The sequence below is a fragment of the Electrophorus electricus genome, chromosome 19 (genome assembly GCF_041902795.1).
Source record: "Electrophorus electricus isolate QZ-2024a chromosome 19, ASM4190279v1, whole genome shotgun sequence".
Classification (NCBI taxonomy): Eukaryota; Metazoa; Chordata; class Actinopteri; order Gymnotiformes; family Gymnotidae; genus Electrophorus; species Electrophorus electricus.
This window is the reverse complement of record NC_137515.1, coordinates 15,643,772-15,665,089: the sequence shown is the minus strand read 5'-3', so window position 1 is coordinate 15,665,089 and position 21,318 is coordinate 15,643,772. Positions and strand designations below refer to the sequence as shown.

Genomic DNA, 21,318 nt, shown 5'->3' with positions numbered 1-21,318 from the left:
GGGTAGCGTGTTCGGTGTATGGGAAAGCAAAACTCCTCCAGTTCACATGTGCGTGTGTGTGTGTGAGAGAGAGCGAGAGAACGAGAGAGAGTCACATACGTATGCCAGTATGAGTCAGGTCCCAGAACAATCGGTGGAATACAGACAGAAACATTGTAAGACACCATTACATGTGTACCCTGACATACACACACCCACACCTCCCCAGAAATACCTCCACACCCCAGAGAGACGGAGACCAGGAGAGCAGTGGCAGGTCAGCAAGGACAGGCGGGCGAGTTTAGAGTCCCTCTAGAACACAAGCTGTGATGTAGGTCTGCTCCACCTGCTCCATCTAAATAGCAGCACCAAAGATGTTATACTGCTAATATTACACCTGCCAGCCATTTACCACTCACACGTCGACATAATTATAGCACTTAACTAAAAATAAGAGCAAGCGTTTCTACACACGAAAACAGAATGTGTGATCTGTGCGTGTCTGTTTGCGCAGGGCAGTAATATGAATGAACAGATGGTAATTAGCATCAGCACAATCTTCAGGTCATACCATGTGTGAGGTGTGAGTGGATTGTGCTCCCGCACGCACACACACGCACATGCACACACTCACACAGAGAAGGAAATGTAATGGCATGTGTCAGTTGCAGAAACACAACACAACCTGAACAAACCCTGAACACAATTGTCCCTCAACCAGTCGGGTCACCCCGTGTTCTAGGCTAGCGTGCGGGTCCGTGCTCCAGGCCGCAACATCACCTTAAAGCTCACGTGGTGGCTTTTAAAAGTCGCCATGTTCCATGTTCTGTATCTGAGCAATGAGGTATCAGAAGGACAGAACCAGGATTACAGGTCCTGGATCATAACGCGCGGTCTTAGCCGGTGCCCAGCGGGGTAACTGCAGCGTAACCGCTTGGCTTTAGGATGAGATCCCTTCGGCTCAGCCTTGATCCTTTATTTTCTCTCCTGAATTTTTAAACAGTCTTGGCAGCAGAGTCCTCTGGGAGCGGAGGGTAAAGGTTCTGCGCCTGCCGAGCCGAAGCACTCGGCTCGCCCTCCGGGGGAGAAGTATCCCGTGTCGGCTTCTTTCGGAGGGGTGGCTATGCCATCTGCCGACGTCCAGCGGCCCCTTTTGAACGAGACGCCCCACAAACCCCCGGCGGACGCGCCCGGGTCAGCCGCTACAAGCCCGGACCAATTAACTGTCTGCAGTTAAAACGACAAACCACTCAGCGAGCGCGTCGATGGCAGCCAGCGGCGTGGCCGCGCAACCATCTGTGATGACAGTAAGTGGCAGTTTGTAAAGCCTAATTGCAGGTTGTGCTTAATGTAGTATCTCGTCACGCTTCATCCAGCCGGGGCACCGCGGGCAACAATGCAAGCATCTCAGCAGGGGGGCGGGGGGTGTCTGAACTGCCTGTTCCAGTTCCAGCAACAGATGACCTGACGTGCAAATCAACTCTGCCACGACAGAAAGCACCTTTGTTATTTCTACCTATCTGCCTTCTAGGTTTCTCCAACAGCACGGGGGTGCGGGTGGGGGGATCTAGAGACTGTGGCACGAGTGTGTCCAGAGCGCGTGCCTGGTGTCACCGGGACGCACTGACACCTTCCTGATGACAAGTGAGTTTAATTTTGGGCCAGTGTGAGCAGGCAGTGAATGGAGCCATTGTTCACCGACCCCCTTGATCTCTGTCCCATTTCTTCACCGACTGTGCTGAAGTAGGCCTGAAATATATTGTTTGATACTAGTTATCATCAGAACACTGATGTTTCAAAACCTGATATCACAGAAAGCAACAATATGCAAATGGGATCTCTAACAAATTACTATTTTTTGGAGTGTCTTTCAAATGTTCCACATATAATGTTCTATGGCTCTTTTGAGGAGTCACGGTGTGTGTGTAACACCCCTAAAAAGCCTTTCCAAAATAAAGCAATCGTTTAAGGATGCAACATGAAGGTTGCGGCAATGTGCATGTAACTGTTTCAACAAAAGTCACAGGGAACAGTGTAATGGCAGTGTGTGGCGGAGACAAAGCACACTCCCGGGGACGTGCCTGCCAGGACGCAGGACAGACCGGACGTGCTTTACCCACGACCGACTGAGGAAACTCGGGCTCAACGGGCTGTCGGGGTGGGTGGGGGGTGCATGGAGGAAGCCAGGGTTTCTGTTCCTGATGGTGTCCAGCGATGCCGAACGATGGGGGAATTTCTGACATTTACTCTCCCCCAGAAAGAAGGAACAAATATTTGTGCCGCGCAACTGGATTCGGCACGGTAGCCGCTTGGCTGGGTGCCGGTGGACGGCGTAGACCCGGCAGGCTAACGGAGCTGGCGCGTGGCATTTTCATTAAGGCGTGGCGGAGCGCACTTCGGATCCAGAGCCCACGGCGGTAATTGGCCTGTCGTGGTGACTGGCGAAGGCCCAGCACGGCACGCGTCTTCCCATGGCACCCAGGGAAGGAAGACACGGACCATGGGCACATACTAATTCAACTTTATCACCTGCTGACACAGGAACCACACTGCCGCTAAAGCCAGCCGCGCTCAGAATCTTGACGGGGCTAATTGAAACACTGCTTCCATTATCTTGCAGCCGTTGTGCCCTCGGTACGATAAGGCCTGTGTCTGACAGGCCAGAGCTGACGCATGGCGAGCCAAGAGGTTTCTCCAGAGCAAGACGGAGGAGTTGGTTTCCGATGCTAATGTGTTCATTCCCCATTAATAACCTGCCTCGATTTCTAAAGCGCGCCGGCGCAAATCACGGATTAAGAATGTGTTAGATTATGGATTAAAAATGATGAATGAATCTTAAAAAAGTCTGTACAGAGCAAGTAGGGCAGACTAAAGAAAAAAGGAAAAAAGCAATCTCCTCCGTGGCGAGCGGCTGCGTTTGAGCTGTGTCCGGTCTGCGGGCAGGAGCTGAGACCACAGAGGAGCCACAGCTCAACAGGAATAACCAGCGAAGGCTTTTTTTGGAATGCAAAAGAACTGGAGCACTGTAGTTATCAGGGGCTGATGTCAACGCATGATAACAAGTAGCAGGTAATAGACTGGAACATCACTTACACACACACGAGCGTTCGCGCACACACACATGCACACTCGCACGCACGCACGCACGCGGAACAAGGGCACTGTCAGAGCTGGTTAGTGGCAGCTTTTTTGTTACGAAGGTCTTCATTAGACTTCAGGCGGACAGGAAAATCGCGTCTCTCTCTCTCTCTCTCTCTCTCTCTCTCTCTCTCTCTCTCTCTCTCCCTCTCTCTCTTTTCAGTGCGGCTTCCTCTGGCGCCGCTCTGATAGAGCATGCAGGCTAATTGACCCATCTGGGCGGCTGGGGCTTCTGGGAGCCGCCCGGTCGAGGGTCTGGAGTGCTGAAATAATTGACACGATGAAACAAGAAGCAGTCGGCCTCGGTGGGCAGCCAGGGCCGTTCACGCCTCCTCTGTCCACCACACTCCACCTGCGCTCCCCTCAACACTCCTCCCTCTGCTCTTTCACCCTCTCCCTCCTTCCCTGCGTGCCTTGCCCACCTCCTCCGGACAAGACGTGGGCGCTGTGTGGCTCTCTGTCCCGAGTGTTGGGAAGCTTCCGTCTTCTCTCTGACGCAGCCTGAGGAAACGCTGGTCTGCGGAGCTATCTCCTAGTGAAGGAAAGGCCATCCAATCACCAGCCACTTCATTAAAACCTACCTAGCTCCTACGCTTAGTGCCCAGCTACATCAGGTGTAGCATCACCTGTACGACTGCAGGCCGAGTGTTATCATTCACTTGTCAGCCACTCTTCAGTTAATCGGGGACTGGTCAATTTCTGATGGTGGGACTACTGCTGACCAGTGTGGTGGACCTCCCCAAACATGGGGAGTGAAGAGCGTTGTGAAGAGCACACGGCCAAAGATGGACGACGGTCTCCAGCATTACACCCGTGAGGTGTTCGGAATAAAACGCAGTGGATTAAGTGGGCGTTGAGTGTATAGCTCACTCAACCGTTGCAGACCAGGCTGGAGAAGTGTCTCCGCTCGGGAGGGACGTGTTTCACTGGTGTGTGACACTTTAATGGCTGAAGGCTCCGGCATTCCGAGCATTCCGCACAAGAAAACACGCTACAGCAAGTGGTTGGCAACACGTCTACAGGTGGACAGCCCAGACACGCATGGAGCGACAGAGGCATGCATACGCTGCACGGATGCTCAGATGGCTTCTCTGCACTGACTCACCAGCATGGAGTGAGAACAGACAATGAACAGATGCCCGAGAGATTCCACATACTGGTTTATTAGCGGCAGGAGTATTGGCGCTGGCATACTGTTTGTACTGCATTTAGTTTTGTTACCACTTTAGAATTGCTTTGGCAACTGCTTGAATTCGAGAGAGAGACAGAGAGAGAGAGAGAGAGAGAGAGAGAGAGAGAGAGAGAGAGAGAAGAGAGAAGGCTGTTCTGGGACAAAAAGCAGTATTAGCTGCCACAAGCTGGCCCAGAAAATACACCCACCTACTCCTTCTAGACCTGCTCCCCCGTAACCCTGCTCCTCCACAACATCTAGACCTGCTCCTCCATAACCCTGCTCCTCCACCACATCTAGACCTGCTCCTCCATAACCCTGCTCCTCCACAACATCTAGACCTGCTCCTCCATAACCCTGCTCCTCCACCACATCTAGACCTGCTCCTCCATAACCCTGCTCCTCCACCACATCTAGACCTGCTCCTCTGTAACCCTGCTCCTCCACCACATCTAGACCTGCTCCTCCATAACCCTGCTCCTCCACATCTAGACCTGCTCCTCTGTAACCCTGCTCCTCCACCACACCTAGACCTGCTCCTCCATAACCCTGCTCCTCCACCACATCTAGACCTGCTCCTCCATAACCCTGCTCCTCCACCACATCTAGTCCTGCTCTTCTGTAACCCTGCCATTCACCACATCTACACCCGCTCCTCCACCCTGGCTCTGTTAGAGCCACCTGCAGCCCACAGCACAAGCCCCCAGCTCATGCTGAAGGAAGCACATGTTGGTTTCGTGCACTGAACAAGCCGAAGGCGAGAGAGATACATTTCATCAGAGAGGTGGCGGCAAATATGCACACCGGACCAAATTGTCCATACCAAGCACTTGGAACTCTTTACTGTGGACTAAAGCCCACAGACAGCTTGCACTGCCGATTTCTGATCTGACCAGATCGTCCCGCAGTGCTCGGTTCTCTCCACTCTGCTCACTCTCTCCCGCCCACCCGAGTTCCTGGCTGTTTCATATCAGTGCCGACGCTTTCGGCTGGCCGCGGTGCTGGCGTGCATGCGGAGAGGTTTCTCTCCGTCTGAGGTGCGGCTCTGGTCCTGAGCTGAGGCATGGCACTGCATCTCAAACCAGGGATCGCATCCTCTCAACGAGTCTATTCATCGCTCCCAGGCGTCAAAGCCAAGTCCAAAGTTGTTTCCAGCAACACTTCCCAAACACCCCCCCCCCCAAAGTCTTCAATTTGCACTCGCTGTTCTTCCATTGCTGAAGCCAAAATGTGAAATATCCCCCCCAACAGACAATGCATGTGTCAAGTTAGCTGTATAACAGAACAGAGGCCATAGAAGTGCTTTCGGATTATGTGAGTGTGTGTGTGGCTCAGAGCTTCATGCTTTCCAGCAGAAGTGTTTGCTGTAAACAACCGTGCTCAATCCAACAAGTGTTTTCCTGCACAGGTGGTGAATGTCTAGAACGAGCCGTGGTGGTCTGCCCCCTCCGAGCCCCACCCACCCAGGGCCCCGCCCACCCAGGGCCCCGCCTACCTCATTTCCCTTATCCTCTTGCTCTCTGTTCTCTGCATGGCTTCGGTTTACGTGTACTGGTGACACGCACCGAATTTCCCACTCGAACGGCGGGAGAAACAATTTGTTGTGGCGTCCTGGTTGCCACCACTGAAATCCAATTATTACTCCACTCGAACACGGTGGCGTAAAACGCACTGCGATGCGCCTGCCGCGGAAGAGAGGATGGGGGAGGCGGCTTATCCGTGTGGAAAGGCACACACAGCTTACCCCACCCCCTGCTTGATCTGCTCTTTGTAACGGCAGGTGTAGCTCATTAGCCGCCCTTCTCCCCTCCCACACCCTCACCTCTCATTCTAAAAGAACCTGGCTTCCGAACGAGACCCGACATTTGAATTTCCCTTCAAATCGGCACGACGGGAAGAGGAGAGCCTGCGCGACCATTCCTGTGCCAAGGCGGCGGGCCGAGGAGAGCCGGTCGCCAGAGCAATTCAGGAGGCTCTTCAGGAGCCGGGAAGGAGGGAGTCGAGCGCGCTCGTCACGCGTCCGATGGGCTTTGCGCCGCGTCGTGCCGCTTTTGTCGACCTTTCTTCCTGTACAGCATGCGACTCCCTGAGAGGGAGGAAAAGGGGAAGATCGAGAGAGAGAGAGAGAGAGAGAGAGAGAGAGAGAGAGAGAGAGAGAAGGAGAGAGAGAGAGCGAGAGACTGAAATCCGGAAGAGAGGAGAGCAGAGCCAGAAACGGGGCGGCTAAGAAACAAAAAGCCACGCATGCAAATGCAGAACAAAGCCTGGGCCGTAAAGCCCCTCTCCAGACATCAGCCCCGTCGGGCAGGTAAGTGCACTTTGCAATCAGGGCCCCTAATGCACCTGCATTATGAATGCTGAGAGCTGCCGCGATGGTGGCCAGGAGAGGAGAGAGCTTCCTGGAAGCCTGCGCTTGGGTTCAGCCAGGAGATGCCTCCCCTCCCCCACCGTCCACACTTTAATGATCGGCTATTAATCCCAGCGTGGGACCATTTCGCAGTGGCACCAGCCGTGAAGGGAATGAAAAACAAAGCGAAGAACGGCGGCAAAACGAAACACAGGCAGGAAAATGGCGGCGTTCCCCGCGTGCCGCGTGAGGTCGCTGCTCCGGGACGGACAGAGCGCTCAACTCCCTGCGTCGGCTTGCCTGCTTAGAGGTCAGAGCCCATTTGCAGTCCGACACGGGGCGTTTCACCGGAGAGGGGGAGCCAAGCGTTTGTGTCGTGTCAGGAACGGCGGCGAGGTTCGGACTGACTCATCTCCTCCGCTGGGGAGTGTACGTTCTGCCTCTCTGAGCCCAGACTCATGCAGGAGCATAGCTGGATGGACAGAGTGGGGCTCGTTTGAGCTCAGGAATTTGCAGGAAGCGGGACACAAATGACTGCCACCCGGAGTGTTACGGCGGATACCTTCGGAGAGGGTGGATGAGTGGAGACTCGCTGGAGGATTAGGGTTTCTCTGGAGGGCGAGTGGAGGCGCTGATATGAATGAAGGCACAGAGCTAATCCCACCAACACGTACTGGGGCCTGAGCCATTATCAACCCAACGACTGCTCTGCTCTCCCTCCCTCCCTCTCTTCCTCTCTCTCTTCCTCCTTCTCTCTCTCTCTCTCTCTCTCTCTCTCTCTCTCTCTCTCTCTCTCTCACTCACATACACACACAAAATTTACAACCTGTCAATTAGGCAACTGAAACAAACATCCTTCCTTATAGCACTACAAAGCACGTCTCCATTCTGACACAGAGTGATGTTTATGCTTGCTCGCTCTCTGACACACACAAAACTTTCTTCCAGCCTCTGCTATGGAATTCTCCAGCAGCTTCTTCTAAAGTGTACACAGCCCCATGTAGAACAGCAGTGGAAGAACCCAAACCACATCCAAGCAAAATCTCAGCAGCACGCATCTCTGTTATGCCGTGCGTGTGTGTGTGTGTGTGAGACTGTGGGTGTGTATGACTGTGGTTGTGTGAACATGCAGAACATTGGCTGGTTCTCATGTTTGTTCGACAGTGGTTTCTCAGTAAAGGCCATGTTTTCCCCATTTTCCCAAACTGAACGAAAACAGGAGCAGGTCTGAGACGCACACATGCCCTGTGATGCACACTCACACACATGCCCTGTGATACACACTCACACACATGCCCTGTGTTACACACTCACACACATGCCCTGTGATACACACTCACACACATGCCCTGTGATACACACTCACACACATGCCCTGTGTTACACACTCACACACATGCCCTGTGATACACACTCACACACATGCCCTGTGATACACACTCACACACATGCCCTGTGATACACACTCACACACATGCCCTGTGATACACACTCACACACATGCCCTGTGATACACACTCACACACATGCCCTGTGATACACACTCACACACATGCCCTGTGATACACTCACACACATGCCCTGTGATGCACACTCACACACATGCCCTGTGATGCACACTCACACACATGCCCTGTGATGCACACTCACACACATGCCCTGTGATACACACTCACACACATGCCCTGTGTTGCACACTCACACACATGCCCTGTGTTACACACTCACACACATGCCCTGTGATACACACTCGCACACATGCCCTGTGATACACACTCGCACACATGCCCTGTGATACACACTTACACACATGCCCTGTGATACAATTGCACACATGCCCTGTGATACACACTCACACACATGCCCTGTGATACACACTTGCACACATGCCCTGTGATACACACTCCCTGAGGAAACAAAACACAACAAACCAAACACACATCCTAATTCAATTTCACAAAGGTCTAAAGAAGGGAGTCCGTTGATCCCTGACCATGAGACCTTCCATGTTGAAGAGGCCTTGCATTTCCTAAACTCTCAAACAACCTGCAAAAACACACTTGCATGCAAACATGTTTACCTACATTTGCTCTCCATCCTCGAGTGTGTGTGGGAGGAAGTGAGGTGAGAGGGCAGTGAGGATGATGGTGTGTGTGTGTTCACTGTTCTCATTAGTGCTTGGGGGCCAATTACGAACAAGGCCCTAGCTGTCAAACACAAGCCCATTTATGTCTGCAGCTGTGTGAAAATGTGTGTTTGTAGCTCTCACAGTGAGATATGCACCATTAGCACTTCTATATCTGTCATCCTAGTCTCTCCATCACTGCCTGAGCTCGGAAGGCGATTAGATCACACACACACGCGCGCATGCACACACACACACACACACACACGCGTGCGCGCGTGCATCCACCCACAGCCTTCCACACCTCCATGTGCTGGGCTGAGCGGGACTTGGCAGATTTCCGAACACACAGACGCGCAGACCTGGACGTTGGGCAAACAGCGGCCGCCCACCCCCTGAGCGGCTGAGCAGAGCTTCCTTCCGTCTCGCATTTTAATGCCCGTTTAGCACTAAAGCATGTGGGATGAACACTTTCAAGAGACCGCGCGAGTCGGAGGGGGAGCCAGCCACCTGCCAGCCCGGGAGCAGGAAGGCACGCAAACAAAATCATCTTCTTATTTCCAGCGTGAGCTGAAACGAGCAAAAATATGGGGAAAAAAAAAAAAAAAAGTTCCGCCTCAAAAGCCTACAGCCAATTAAGGCACAATGTTGGGGGGGGGGGGGGGGGGGGGGGGGCAGATGGCTCCGCCCGGCTAACTCTCCCTCGGGGGGGGGCGCCGTTTACATCGCTGCTTTAATTACAGCTGTGTACGGATCCTCTCCTCAAACAGCCGGCTCGCACGGGAAGGGAGGATAAACGGAGGAGGGAAAAGGTGCAGAATCGGAATGAGGGTCTCGGGGAATTAGCGATGCGCTGGCTGTTTCCTGGAGTGTTGCAATGGTTCAAAAGTTGAGGACCCCGTGCTAATTGAGGCCAAAGAGGCGAGGAGACTGGCTGCGCAGGGAGAGGGCGGGGCCTTCGCCTAAGGGGGGGCAGGGCTACCTGCAGGAGGGTGGGGTCATCGGGAGGCCGCGGGGCCGGATGAAGAGGCCCCGGACCTGCCGAGGTCAGGCCCCCGATGGAAGGTCAGGAGGATGGTTCTGAAACCGTGGGAGCTGGTGTGCGTTTATCCTGCTGTCTGGATGTGCTCACACATGCTCACGCTCATTAACAATGCAGCCGGACTGTGTAGCATTTGATTAATGTCACCGCCATTAATTGAACTGCCCACAGCAGTCCTTCTGGTTCACTTGAAGAGGCTTTGAAAACACACCCCCATTCAAATGATTATATAGAGATATGAGAGAGCTCTCTCTCTGTTTCTGTGTGTGTGTGTGTGTGTGTGTGTGTGTGTTATTGGTACTGAATGACTCCCTCCCCATAGCACCACACTGTCCATTCCCCTGCTTCACCCACTTGGGCTGCAACACACCCACCTACACACCTACAAACTTCTTGACCCGGAAGCTCTTAGAACGACCTTCTGCAAGGGTGGGAATGTGACTCGTAGCTATGGAATTTCCTCGCCATCTCCAGTTTAGATTCTCCTGTTTCAAAACACAGCTGTGGGCGCATAAGTCAGCTCACAATCGGCAGCCGCGCCGGCCATTTTGTGGAACAACTGTAATCGTATTCCACACGCAGACGGAGCCAGACACCGCACATCACGCCGGGCAAACACCTGCCATGTCATTTTGTCTGTGTACCTGTCCTGGGGGCTAGACAGGCTGTTTATAGAGAAGTTGCCATGGGCCTCAGACGTCTCGGCACAGGAACTGCACTGATCCGTGATCAGTTTTGCCCTTTCGCATCCGGCAATATGAAAGACTCACTATTTTAAATGTTTTTTTTATGGCAGTTTCTCTTCAGCTACTTGTTAGATGAGGTCTGGAGCTTCACAGTATGCGCACACACACACCCCCACACACAGGCGCCGATGTACAGATTTTCTCTGAACAGGTGGATGAGGAGAAAAGGGGGCAATTCCTCGACCCCGCTAACCTGAAATCTTTCCACCCGCTGCGAGCCTTGCGGGGCGGGTCGGAGATCGCAGCGTTGTGTAAACAGCCCCTGGGGCGGTCCTGGCCGTCTCGCTCACCTTAGCCGGGTCGTTCCAGGCGTCTGAGCATCGACAGCTGCTCCGGCCGTCACGGCTCCATCCGGATGGCTCCCGTGCTGCCCTGCCAGTCTGCGTGTGCTGAGCCACGCGGCTGGTCCTCTGGCCAGTTCGGTTATTTTTATGCTAATTCATCGACGCTTATCGGCATGCATCTCTCTTTTATTTGATGTCTTCTTTCCGTTTTGTTGGTATAATTCTTCTTGTTCGTTTTTTTCGTTTTCGGTCTGGTGTCTCCGCCCACCCCTTTTCTCATGCTGTGTCCTTGTGCGAATAAAAGGGATTATTTCTATCATTATTACTGTTATTAAGGACCGAGCCACAGCACACTGATCCAGAAACCAGCCCTCCCCTCTCATTGCAGCCTTGTTTATTAATATAACTGATGCAAAGCTGATCCTGGATCAGTCTTCTTCCACCTAGAAGCTGGCTTATAACCTCCGAACAGCTGCCTGATAGTGCTTGCCCCGGGCACACGCTACTGCCATCGTGTGAGGCAGAAAATGTGAAGTCTATTAAAAGCAATGTTCGTTTGCCTCTTTAGAAACGGAGCTCCAGAAATAAGGTAATCTCAAAGAGAACAGATAAGGCACAGGACTCCATGCATTCATATGAGCGGAGCCAAGACGCCGTTGCCAAGGGTATCGACTTGCAAACACCGCGATGCTGTTGCCGCACACAGCTAAAGACAAAAGGAAGCCAAGCTCCTCATTACAGGCCATGGTTCCATACATATCGCAACAGCAGCTGGTGAGATAGGACTGAAATGTTCTCTTAATCACTCTAATAGTGTTTTTACTTTATAGTGCGTCTGCTTGTGTGTGTGTGTGTGTGTGTGTGTGTGTGTTTCAGTCTGGGTGTGGTTTTAGCTCACACTGGTAAACATTACGGGAATAAAGTCCACTTTACTCATTATACGGGTGCCTTTAGTCTGACCGACATGTGTAAAACTATGCATTTCACGCTGTATCTGTAACTGTATCTCTCTCTCTCTCACACATACACACAAACACTCATAAAATCCCTGGTCACAGCAATAGCCCGTTTCAAGAAAAGATCCAAGTTCACTCTTCTAACATGGCCCCTGTTTGCCCCCACAAACGCAGCTCCTACTGCGAGTCCGTCCCGTTTTTTACAACCAAAACAGGGCACTTTTCTTCTGAAGAAAGAAGTGCTTGAAACACACCCATACTCACACCATATATAAATGCATGAAACTTTATGTGTTAAACTTTAACTGAGGCACCGTGGAGAAGGTAGACGCCATAAACCTTTCGACGCGGTCTCGTCTGCCAGCTGATTCCTGTTTGTAGCAAAGCATCTGGCAGAGACCCGATCTGAGGAGCCTGGTGTCCGCCCTAATTATGACCTTGAAACACAGGGCCTCTAATTTCCCCTGTGTGTTCCAAACCACTGGCAGAGAGAGAGAGCACGCTGTTAATGTCTACTAAGAGCCCTTGCTCCAATGCCCCGCCCCCGCATTCACATCAGGAGCCCAGAGTCGTGCTTCCTGCCACTGTTACCAGGGGGATGGCCTTTATCAAACACAGATGGTTTTATGGGGCCATGGAGGTTAGCCTGTATCGGGTTAGGCCTGCCGCATGTGCTGCGTGAAGAGGCAGACAGGACGCCCCGGGCCACGCGTGGCGGATCGCCGGCTGGGAGTTTTCCCTTTCATCGACTGCGGCAGGATCCGGATTCCTTATCTTTCAACGCTGCTATTTATGTACGGGGCCCTGGGGTTGTGTATATTAAGCTTGAAAACAAAGATCATTTCCATCAGTCATGCGCATCCTGCTCGATGCTGCTGAACTCAGACGCGTGCTTGTCGTCCCCAGGGCAACGTCTGCTCTCGCTCGCCCTTCGTTAGCCGGCTTCAGAAATTCCGTAGCTATGGTGGACGCGGGAAGAGAGATCTCTATGGTGACTCCTAATTATGTACAGAGAGACGTCTCCCTCTCTTCTCTCTCCTGTTAAACATGTGTGCACCCCCCCATCGCTCTCCTGCGCCTCATCCACAGACGTGCGCGAGTTTGCGTGTCAATGCCCGAGTGGGTCTTCCACACGCATAACAGGCGACAGGAGTCTTGTTGGCCTCGACTCAGACGGAAACGGGTTGGAGCGTAGCTCAGACATCCATCGCGGGGAGGTGTCACTCCTCTGAGCTCCCCCCCAGCCACGGCGCCAGAGCCAAACCCGCGTTGGATAACAAGCCCAGCAGGAACCGGCGTCAGGCAGAACCGCTCATCGGCCTTCTCCTGCTGGTGGAACAGAGAAGGTTACCCTGTAAACTCCTCCCCGTTCCAAAGACAAAACATATCAGCGCCGCACCAGAACAATTTACCTCTATTCACTCTCCTTCTGTAACATTATCTTTTATACCTGCTGCAGGACAGACGCCAATATTTCAGTTGCTGGCATATTTATAAGAGGCGCGTTTCCATGGTTTACTATTCAAAAGCCTCGAGCGCCCAGCCAGCCGCAAAGGTCACCCCGACAAACTCCTCATTGTTAGACACGTTTTGCAGGCGTGTCCCAGGCTGCAGCGCTGCTGGATGCCACGAGCTGACACCAGCCCGCGGCATTGTGGGTGGACGCACACCGACTCGGCGGAGGGTCGATGACGGAGCAGAGACTGGAAGCGTGTCGGTTAGAGCCGCTGCCGTCCCCGGAGGCATGGGGAGGTGCGAGGGGGGGGGCTGAACCCCAGACACGGGTGGACAGAGGGACCTTTGAGGGCCGTGAAAGCGGCATTGAGGAGGCTGGGAGAGGTGAACTCGTTTGGGAGGTGGGGGGGGGTTGGGAAGTGGGGAGTGCGGCAGCCAAAGGAGGATGAGTGGGTCGAGGTCAGGCTGATAGCTGCCCTGCGGGAGGGCCCGAGTCTGGCAGGACACCTATGGAGAGGAAGAGATAAAGGGGAGAGAGAGAACGAGAGAGCGAGTGAGAGGGGGAAAAAGACAAGAGGGAGGGAGCGAGAAAGAGAGAGAGAGCGAGCGCAGATGGTATTGGAGAGGAAGGGTGAGATGGGGCAGGTGTGAGAGATACTGGCCACAGAAGGCTCAGTGTTGGAGGAGTGTGGAGCAGGGTGAGAGGTGTACCTCTGTACCGCTGAGGTGTACCGGAATCGCAGATACGCTCGGGTCGGCTCCGACCGGCCCCGCGGAACCGCGGGCAACAGTGGGTGGACGGCAGCGGCGGCGGCCAATGGAGATGAGCCAAGACCACCAGCTAATCAGTGCAGAGCTCCAAACATCAGGCTTGCTCGGCACGGCCAAAGGCCGGAATCCTGCCGCCGAGCTTCAAAGCCGCCGTGACGAGAATATTAACCGTTTGTTCCAGCATGCGGCGCTTTCGATCCCAACAGCTCAGACTCCGGCACGAACAGCAGGGACGCCTACCGAACCCCTCTCCTCTCCAGGGGGCCGGCCTTAATGTGGGGGAACACGGTGCCGCCTCAACCACGCACGGAACACCGGCGCGTTACCGCTCCCTCTCTGTGGAGGCACTCTGGGTCTCTGCACGGGAGGCTCTCCGTATAATTAAAATATGCTAATGTGAGCTGGCATGGTTTTTTTTGGCAAACAAGCTTCAGCCAATTAAAGGAGAGAGTGTCTCCCCCCACCCCCCCAAACAGCCGATGACTTAGATAACACGGACCAAAACACCTCAGGCTTGGCAGAACAGGCGAGGAGTCCATTCTGTTCCCTGCGTATTGATGCATTTGCCTTTAAGAGCACTTCATTCAGCTCTCCGCCCGAGCTCATATAGGAAAATGGAGCAGTGATTTCCTAAGCCGTGTGGGGCTTACTGATTGTATTGGACCAGAAATTAAATTTCAGACAGCCATTATTCCCTCCCATTGTTTTGCAGAAATACTCATGCACACCTCCAAAATAAGATCTTTCTCTCTCTCTCCCTCTCTCTCTGTCGCACATGCACATACACACAGACGTGCACGCAGACACACTTCTGGAAATCTGATACGCCGTGTGGGCCAGAGCCACTTGTGTGTCATTAATCACTTGCCAATAAGGAGACGGTTCTAATGACAGATGAGCACAAAACAAAAACACAAATTTAGCAAAATCCAATCTTGTGAAACCCCGGCGGAATGCTCTTGTCTGGCGCTTCGTGACGGCCTCGCGTCGGTGATGGATCAGAAAGCTAATGCCCGCCAGCATTTGGAAGTGCCTCATCGTCATGGCGTGTCTGCAGGCTGAGCACAAGGCCCCCGCGGGGCTCCTCCCTGCCTCGCTGCCTTTTAATCGGACCCTCCCACCGCAGGGCCGGGATGCGGAGGAACATCCGATTGGGATCGAGATCAGACGGATTCGCACCTGGCGCGGGATGCCCTGAGGACCCTTTCAAGCCCGACGCAGTGCTTTACACGACAGATTAATTAGTGTGGCCGCCCCTGAATTAGAGGCCGTTATTAGGAAGTGTCAACATGCGAATCTGCTGCACAAATATTGTGACAAACAAAAGCTGGGATTCAGCATGCCGCGTCACGCTGGATGCTGCCGAGACTACGAAACCAGCATCGCGTCTCCCAGCCTCCCTGAAGAAGACGAGGACGATGAAGAAGAAACTGCTTCATTTGGTTATGAATTCTGATTGGCTTAGAATTTAGTTATGGCTCTGCTTATACTGAAACATTTTTTTCCAAACCTGCCCATAACCCCTCAGCTGCTGTCTGCCCACCAATAAAGGAGAGAAGCATGGAGCAGAATGACTAAGGGTAGAGAACTGGGTCAAAGGGCACCAAGGAAATACAATCTGGGCAGCCAGAAAATGCTTTCGCAACGTCACCCGCTGTCAGAGGACGGGCAGCTAATGTCGCGGGCCGTATTTTACGCATCCCTGCCGAGCACCTTTCACCTTCTGACCCTTCAGAGTAGCCCTGGGAGGGTGACTCACACATCAGCGGGGTGTCTGGGTTCTCCGGGGGGCAGCCCTGGATTAGCTGCGTGATAACGGTGCCAGAGCCACACGGACACTCCAGTGCCTGTGATAAAGGAGCTTCCTCCTCCTCATCTTCCTCGTGTGGGCTGCTCTCCGACGTAAGAGCGGTGAAGGTCACCGCTAACCCCCCCCTCCAGTTATGCATTCAGGCTGGAGAGCCCCAAGGAAAATGAACTTGCGCTCAGAGCAATGGCTTTCATTTATTTGGGCTGAGGGTGCCGTTTAGGAGTTGGCCTGGACACGTGAATTCACACACACACACACACACACAATTAGCAAACTACACACACCTCATGCTAATAGGGCCGCTGTGGCTTTGAGAAGACATCAGCAAGCAAGAGCAACACACACATATACACATTACAGCCCACAGAGTGTGATGTATCACCAGTGCTAGACCTCGTGACAGGCAAACCCAGCCTGGAGAGTCCGGGAGAGCCTCTTAGCTGGCTGCTCAGACACACCAAGGTGCATTTCCAACACATTTGCGGTCATCTCTGAGCCGGGCATGTCACTGCTCTCGTTTCAACACACGCTGCACGGTGAATTCTGCACACAGCACGGTCCCACACATTCATATGGCACTCGTCTGCTTTATGGCTATATAATTACCGCATGTCGAGCGACATTACAGACAGGAACCATTTCACGTCGATCATGTTTCATATCAGGTAAGCATGTTACATATTAAAAACACCCAACAGGCTACAACAGAAATAAAATAAATAAATAAACAATGGAGCGTTCAGTTTTAATCTTCAATAAACTTTATACTTAATTAAAGCAGGCACACTTAGAAAACAAAAAGGATTCAATGAATCAGACATATAGTTTATTACTGATGTTTTCACACTGCCGGTGGTACACAGGGAGCAGACATCCGCGCGGTTTCCTAATGGCTTTTGGCACATCCATTATTCAATATGAAATGCCCTGCAAGTTTATGTTACTCTGTGCTCTCTCATATTGCGCTGCCATTTCAGATGCAGCTAAATTTATTCAATGCTGTTGTGTGAGGGAGAAATGTTCCTACCAATTTATCACGCGGCCAGCAGTCAGACTGGGTAATGGGGGGGCGCTTGGAGATGCATGCACTCACATGTCCGCGCGCGCGGCGCTGGCACACACACACACACACACACACACACACACACACACGCCTGGCCGTGGGTACTAGACATGCACTGGCAGGCTACAGGCACGTCCTCTCATGAACGGGCTACAGATGAGATGGGTATCGCACCTGCTAATGGCCACGCTGCTGGAACACACGAGGCATGACTGGGGGACCCGTGAGAGGGTCCGTGAGATTCCAGCAGGTCAAATTAGAGCAAGCCTTGGATCTCGGCCAATCAATACACAGCTTGCGAGTTTTCCTCGGCCCACACGCTGTAGCCCGCATGTGTATGGCTGTACTGTGAGTAGCTGCGGACAGCAGCAGGCGCGCCGGAACACAACGGGTTTCAGGAAGACGCAAACTGCTATAAATAGTCAAGAAAAAAAACTTTCTGGCAAATGTCCAGATGCACTCAGCAGAGACTCCTGAGCCTACGCTCATGGGAGATGGTGGAATGTGGACATGCAGGTAGGTCAGAGAACGCACTTCATATGTGAAAAGCCAGAGAGAGTTGCTGGGTAGGCGAGAAGAGAATGCAAGACAGTGTAAGAGAGAGCAACAGTTCTAAATTAAGATGGCAGGAGAGCAAATTGGCACTGGTGGACTTGTCTGGGAGTGACGGCACCAATCTTGCGACAGCGCCGTGCACTGCGTTGCGGAGCATAGCCGTTACTCACCCTCCCTCGGCCCGCGCTGTGCTCGCGGCGGAAGAGGGATCGGAGTGGCAGGCCAGCGTGGTCTGCCGTGCAGTCGGAACCAAGGCTGTCGCGCTCCACACGGCTGTGATTTAAGACGAGATGGAGTGGGTGACTGGGGTAAAGTGCTTCCACCACGCCAACTTCCCTGGTGGCCAAGAGCACAAATCACTGTCCCCTTCAACTCCTTTACATTTTTAGAGGATTTTCCATTAATTGACGGTTGCGCAGGGCTAAGAGGTAATCAATTATAAGACACAATGTTTGAAAAAAAGCAGGCAATCTGCTGGGAATTTGGTCGGTGTGGGGGGAGAGCCTGTCCCGTGGTGCCAAGTGTCGTTGTCGATTCAGATCTCGTCTCACCAGCCAAACGGGTCCCTACAGGTCAAATTAGTCTTTGCTGCTTTACTGCAGATTGCAATCATGGCGGTCATTCTGAACACTGGGGCGACCACGGCCAAGGCGGCGGGCCTGTAATTGACACCCGGGTAATTCCCGCCTGTAGGTATGTACATCTAAAGGTGTTACAATCACAGCTTCTTTCATTTGAATAATCTCGGAGACGTCTGGAACATATTAACGCACTGCTCCTCTCTTCCAGCACCTTCAGGCGCACTGATTTGAGAATTCATTCGTTCTCTTCTTGCCGTTCCTCAAATGTTGTTTTATCTCAAGCCGTGACACAATGTAAATGGGTTCACCTCGGCAAGTCGAGCTGTTAAGCGACGTAATATTTGAAGAAGGGTGAGGTAAACGTGAACCTTTTTAATCGCCGGCTTGAAAGGGGAAAAAAATTCAATTCCAGCAAAGTCTTACACAAACGTATGCGAGGCAACATTCTGTGAAATGTCTGCTTACAGAGTCAGCTGGAATGTGTATGCGTACCAGCGTGTTGAACCGGATTCAAGCTCCGTCTTTCCGGTCTGGCTAGGTGTGCCGTGATGCTGAGTGTGTGTTGTCGGGCCTCAGTGGGCGTGACACTGCAGAGCTGAGGCTGCAGTAGCTATGGGCTCACAGGGCCAACGACTGGGGCTTTAAGTGTCAGTGACCAAGAGAAGTCCGAAGACGGTTTTCCAGGGACCGCCCATCCCCTCCTCCCCTTCCCTCCCTTTGCTTCTCACTCACGTCTGAGGACTACGAGCGGGATTTTGGGCTAAGCTGACAGGCTGATGAGGAGCCGAGAAACTGACAAACTTCCTCTGGGCGTGTGGCCCACGTGTGCAACGTAAGTACAACAGCAAGGGCAAGTCAAAGCCATGTTCAGGGGATTGAAATTCCAGCCTGCGAGCAAACGTGGCCCTTATTATTTCCCTTTACAAGGCTCTTGGATCTGAAACCCTTCTCGGTCTGAACAATGCAGAGACAAGGCCTGTCTCCGTAGGCCTCGGTGCTGGCCGGGCCCCGGCGTAGAGCCTGACCCGTCAGAACCACAGAGCTTCTCTGACTGTACCATCTCGGGCCTGGCTGGAGGGCTGGTACGTTTGCCCTGTACCTCCGCTGAGTTGACCGCCACGTGGCCTTCTCTTCCAACGGAAACTTCTGGAAGGGAAATGTGACCTTCACGTCATATAGTGTCAGAGTGCAGGGTGTTGGGGCAAGCCCACTCCCTCAGGCTCCTGCCGACCCACAGGGATTCAATGGGGTGCATCGGTATGTCACGAGAGCTGCCTAGAGATGGGGTGGGTATCTGGCACAATTTAATACATTCATAAAGCCATTCGTGTGGCCTCATTCACATGGCTTTTGGAAAAGGGGGGATGAGTGGGCTCTGCAGAACTCTCAGGGGGATGCCATTCGCTCAGAGAGTACATCACTTTGTGAGTCTGGATCTGGCCCTTTGTGTGTGTGTGTTGGAGGAGAACTGGAATTTTTGCCCTGATGCTGTCTCCATAGTAAGCATCAACAAGCTTAAACTTGACTCTCTCCAGTGGGATGCAAAAGAAGCATAACACACTGTTTTACCTGGTTTTTCTGTTTTTTTTCCATTTTGTGGTTATAGTTGCTGTAAAGCTCATTTTTCACATGAAACTTGAAATGTTGATAGTCCACTTTTATATTACATATAAGTCATTGTTCAGTCATATTTTATGTCAGTCCCTCCAAGATCTGGTGAAAGTGGAGTGACAGACCACACTCAGTGAACGACTATACAAAGTGTCATTTTAGACATTTATTACACTATATTTATTACACTACTTTATTCATATAGTTCATATAGTACTTTTGTGAACCAAGCACTTTGGTAAACTCATTTCAAACACCAATACAGTTGGTCCACATGAGTAAAGGTGCTTTCACATGAGAAATGAAACATTACTGAACTCTGACCTCATATTTTCAGGTTTGGGGCCGTATTATTTTGTAACGCAGTGCTCTAAGTTGGCTGGTACCTCATTAGAAAGAGAGCAGAGACTGTTCTGAACGTTTCGATAAGTGAAGTGAAGTTAAAGTGAATTTAATGTGCAAAAGCACATGCTCTGACCCTGCCGTGCTGTGCCCTCCTCCTTGGTGTGCACCCAGGCGGCTCTTTTTGCCCTCTGATCTCGGCCGTTTCTTTTCATTATTTTTAATCATAATTTTTTAATTACGGTGAATAGAAATAAACCATTAATTGTGAAAAGTTATTTTGACACCCGCCACAAGTGCTTACACCTCTAACATGCTTAAAGTGCACGCCACTAAGCTATTAATCCAATCTGAGATTCAGCACCAAGATGTCTGTCCATGTAGGATCAAACACACACAAGTGAATAAGATTTGCCAAAGTCCTCCGCCAAAAGCCGCTTCCTTAAGTTGTTACTTCGGCGGTGCGGTTGAGCAACGAGCCATAGCAAAGAAATGCAGTCAGTGGTCTGAAAATGAAAGCCATTGAAAAAAAACAACACGGCTCTTCCAAACCTATCATCACAACTTAAAAAGCCCGCCATCACAGCCGTTAAATCTCATGGCTCCATAGCAACAGCTTCACACACATGTCGGGGCAACACACACGGCGAAATCAGGAGCAGCACCTAAGGACTGTGTCTGAGACACTGGTGGGCCTGCGATCGTTTGAAATTTCATTTGGGGGGGGGGGGGGGGGGCAAGATTTCTTCTGAAGCGAATGAGATGATAAACCAGTCTTTGACTTTGCTGTTCTAATCGTATGAGGCAAGTCAACATGGGACTTGGCATGAGAAAGCCAGAGAGGGAAAGAGAAACGCAGAGAGGGGGTAGTCTGTTTCACCTCCCCATCTTGCCTTCACTTCACCAAACCGACGCTGGGGTATTCCGGATCTGGTTACGATAAAATCCAATGCTAAAATGCTATTGGAACACAGGTTTTTGTTTTCTTGTCCAGGAACAGAAATGGACCCCCCCCCCCCGTTTTCAATAAACACACACCCGAAGGGCATTTGCATGAAAGCGAAATGGAACATCTCCAAACAGCCGGAGAGAACGTTTGCGAGTGAGTGATGTTCCTTGTAATCACAGCCGAAGTGGGAGTACGGCAGTGATCAAAGCCTGGGTTTAAGGCTCCAAGCCTGGAAAGGTGAGCCACATGACATGGGCAAAATCATACAGTGCAATTTCATTGCCTTGCTGGTTTTGTTTGTTGCAAAATTACTACGCTGCTTTTATCTAGTCTGGCTGGTTGTGATATTCACGTAGACGGAGGCCTTGCCGATGCTGGTTCCACTCTTAAGTC

General features: G+C 52.1%; 1 protein-coding gene across 3 annotated transcripts in view; it reads right to left on the bottom strand.

Annotated features, from left to right (window-relative positions):
• The window catches only part of alcama (activated leukocyte cell adhesion molecule a), a 45,399-nt gene that overhangs the window by 14,394 nt on the left and 9,687 nt on the right, over positions 1-21,318 (bottom strand). The gene's annotated exons all lie outside the window — the stretch shown is intronic.